This window comes from Limulus polyphemus, unplaced genomic scaffold (assembly GCF_000517525.1).
Source record: "Limulus polyphemus unplaced genomic scaffold, Limulus_polyphemus-2.1.2 Scaffold3858, whole genome shotgun sequence".
Classification (NCBI taxonomy): domain Eukaryota; kingdom Metazoa; phylum Arthropoda; class Merostomata; order Xiphosura; family Limulidae; genus Limulus; species Limulus polyphemus.
This window is the reverse complement of record NW_013669468.1, coordinates 1-4,521: the sequence shown is the minus strand read 5'-3', so window position 1 is coordinate 4,521 and position 4,521 is coordinate 1.

Below are 4,521 nucleotides of genomic sequence, written 5' to 3'. Positions count from 1 at the left end.
AGTTGAATATTATGTGGACTATTAATCTTGATAGGCAGTTAAATATTATGTGGACTATAATCTTGATAGATAGTTGAATATTATGTGGTCCATAATCTTGATAGACAGTTGAATATTATCTGGTCCATAATATTGATAGGCAGTTGAATATTATCTGGTCCATAATATTGATAGGCAGTTGAATATTATCTGGTCCATAATCTTGATAGACAGTTGAATATTATGTGGACTATAATCTTGACAGGCAGTTGAATATTATGTGGACTATAATCTTGATAGGCAGTTGAATATTATCTGGTCCATAATCTTGATAGGCAGTTGAATATTATGTGAACTATAATATTGATAGGCAGCTGAATATTATGTTGAATATTATATAAAAATAAAAAAGAGAGAATAAAATAATCAGAATCAATCAAACTTTTGTTCAAAAACCTGAAATCCAACGAATTCTCATTTTAGAAACTATTAAGAATCAAGAAATCAAGGTTGAATAACCGAATCTCCAATAAACTCGAGGCATAGCTCATTAACATATAGTTTAAAGAGTAATAACGGGTTCGAAATGCCCTTACGTTTTCCGTATTATCAAATGCTTCTTTTCATGTTGTAATACTATAGTTACCGTAGATGAAAAAAAAATATTTTAGGAAATTTGGTTCAATATACCTTAGTGTAACGACCTGACATATCCTGCTGACTAGAGCTCTCGACTCGCGTTACTTAACATAGTCGCTCTTTCAACCATGGGGCGTTATAATGTGACGGTCAATCCCACTATTTGTTGGCAAAAGCCCAAGTGTTGACGGCGGGTTGTGTTGACTAGCTGCCTTTCTTCTGGTCTGTCACTTGAAAATTAGGGACAGATAGCCCCCGAATATCACTGAGCGAAATTCAGCACGCTAACCTTAATGTGTGTAATTATATCTTGTGAATGTGCAAATATTACAATTTTTCTTCTTTCAGTGCTGCATTAATATTACTTTCCTTTCGTATTTAATTAGAATAATTGGAAAATCCATTTAATTGACAGTAATTTCGATTATATTTATGCTTATGTATAATGTCCTTCGCTGGGATGGCGGTAAGTCTATGGAGTTACAACGCTAAAATCAGGGGTTCGATTCCCATCGTTGACCACAGCAGATAGCCAGATGTGGCTTTGCTATAAGAAAAACATACACACACTTAAGTATCAATATTATCAAAACTTTGACGCTTCATTAACAATATTTTCTACTAAACACTAGATGGCAGCATCGTTACTTTTACTGAAACTACGGAAGGTTGGATTTTGTTAGTGGCCTTTATTTCGACATTTTTAGCTTGTCCAACTTAATTTATTTTATACGAAATAATTTATTAAAGAATCTCTTCATTCATTTGTTAGGTGCTTAGCATACGATATTATGTAGGGACATATCATTCATACCTGTATATAGCTGAGTATCCAGTATTTTCTATCTGGAAAGTTCCTTATACGCAAGACGAGCTAAACGGTCTGGTCAGACATTCCTAATTTAGAAAGAGGGGACACAGCATTTGTCGCCTAAATCGCTCACTAATTTTAAGTGATTTGTTTTAAATTTTGCTCAAAGGCTATCTGCGTTATCCATCCTTAATTGAAAATCAGACTAAAGGGAAGGCAGCTTGTCAATACCACCAACTCTTGGGCTAGTGTTTTATCAACGAATAATGAAATTGACTGTAACTTTATAATGTCCCCACGGCTGAAAGGATGAGCATGTTCGGTGACGGGGACTTGAACTCTCGACCCGTAGATTGCGAATCAAGCGCCTTAACTACCAGGCCATGCCAGGCCACTTTTTAATTGAAAAGCAGGGCTGAGTGAATGGTATAAGGACCCCACAGATGAAAGTGCGGCATGTTCAGCATTTTGTCGCTGCTCGAATCTTGGACCTTACGTACACAGCCTGACATACTAACCTGCAGGCAATGACCTGCTCAATTTCATCTGTTGTTATGTAATAGACAGAAAACTACATTAGTGTTTTGTACTTTTTAAATGTATTATATGAAACTTTGTTTGAACTCTATCTTTGTTAACTTCAATGAAAACTGGCAATGTAAAAAGACGCCTTAGCAGGAGTAACTTGTTTGTTTCGGAAATTTGGGCAAAGCTACACAAGGGCTATCTACTCTGGCCGTCCCTAATTTTAAACAGATAGACTAGAGGGAAAATAGCTAGTCAAAAACACCCACCGCTATTTCTTGGGCTACATTTTTCTGATCGAATATTGGAATTTGCACGCCATCAATACAACGCATCCATAGCCTAAAGTGTGGAATACGTTTGATATATTATAACGTTGAATATTTGGTTTCGATACCCACGATTGACACAGTAAAGATAGCGCATTTTGCAGCTTTGTGCTTATAAATATTCTTTAAACCAGTTTTCTTCTATCAAAATTCTGGTAATGGGTTTGATAGCCACTTGAAATCTTAAGAACCAGTACAAGATGAAGAATTGGGTTTGATGTATGCTTCTTTAAATCCTGAGAACCAGTACAAGATGAAGAATTGGGTTTGATGGATACTTCTGTAAATCGTAATTACCAGTACAAGATGTAAAACTGAGTTTGATAGATGCTTGTGTAATTCGTAATTACGAGGACAAGATGAAAAATTGGGTTTCTTAAATACTTCTTTAGATTACATTACTTAGTTTTATAAAAAGCAAATATTTGTTTGTTTTTGTAAGTTAAGCCTTCAGATTAAACGAGTGACGTTCAATACATTTATCATAAACTTACAAACATAACGTTGTTCCTTCACATTATAAATTAAATTTCAAAAACTCCAGTTTTATTTAACCTCAAATGATATTCTTATGCAAATGCAAAACATTTTTAATTAGAGTATTTGTAAGTCCTAATTATCACTCCATTACCTTAATCTTTCGTGATTTTCAGTGAATATTGACCACATAGTGTTTTTCTGAAAATCATGCCCCCAGTGGCACAGCGGTATGTCTGCGGACTTACAACGCTAGAATGCGGGTTTCGATACCCGTGGTGGGCAGAGCACAGATAGCCCATTGTGTAGCTTTGTGCTTAATTACAAACAAACAAACTGAAAATCATTCCACTTTTCAATATTAATTTTCTTTTCAAAGAAAGATACAGACGATTAGACATTCTTAAAAAATCACTTTTATTTAAACTCCAATGACATTTTATGAAAATTGTAAATACTTACAATGAAAGTTCCTTTTTACTGAATATGTATACAATTTATCACAGCTTCTCACGCAATTCATTTTATATTCATCACTATCAGAGCTTACACCTCCACACTTGTCATAGAATAATAAATATTTCCACTGTTTATCACCTTCAGAATGAAAAAAAAACTACGTCCGTGTTTTATTAATTGAAAAAATTCTATTATTTCAACAAACCGGTTAAGATTTAAGTCTTCAATATTAATTTTCTTTTAAAGAAAAGAGACAGCGATTAAGAAATCTGAATTGAATTTTATTTAAACTCCCGAGATGTTTTATACAAATTTTTAACATTTTCAATTAAAATTTTCTTTTACACTCACGATCTTTACTTCTCAGTAAATAAATTTTTCAATCATCACTCACGAAGAAGTTTGATCTTTTTCACTATTTCACACCTTGGGAATAGAAAAAAAAATCATCCTTATTTCATTTTTCTAAAACAATTATTATTTCATTTAAACACCAAAGGCTTAAGCATTGATATTTTTGTCAAAATGTTACAATGTTCAAAATTAATTTCATTTTTTATAATGCATAAAATACAGAAAAATGTTGTTAATTAAAAAATAATCTATTATTTCAACCAACAAAAAAGTATTCCCTGATAAACACGAAATGTAATGGAGTGATAATTAGGTAATGGACTCACTGAAAATACTCTAATAAAAATGTTTTACAGTTCCATAAGAATATCATTTGAGTTTAAAGAAAACTGGAGTTTTCGAAACTTAATCAATCGTGGCGTTTTTCTCAAAATCTTTTAAATTTTCAATGTCTATTTTATTTTAAAGAAAAGAGATAGCGATTAGAAATTTTCCAAAAGTTGTATGCAAATTTTAAACATTTTCAATTAAATTTACTCTTTTTTATTTTAATAATCTTATTTTTTATAGCTTTTCTTTTGTTTAGTATATGTTGAGAACAAAAGTAAAATTGAAACTAGCCGAAATTTTGATAACATATAATGGAATAGGTATTGGGAATTTTGATGAAAGGATATACATTGTGAAAAGCGTACATCATGGGCATCTTTATATTGGAATACCACGAAAACCAAATTTGTGCAAAATTTTTGGGGAAAAAAAGTGCTTTCTTAAGGGAAAATTAATAGCAAAATTGAATATTATAACGTTAACGAATAACATTATGTCGCTTCAAAAGCTAGAAAAAAAAAACTTTCGCTAATCCAGAGCAAAAACAATCCAAAAGATGGAGTTTATTTGATAAGAAGACTACATGGTTTTCTATAGTTGGAATTTTGTTTGAATGAT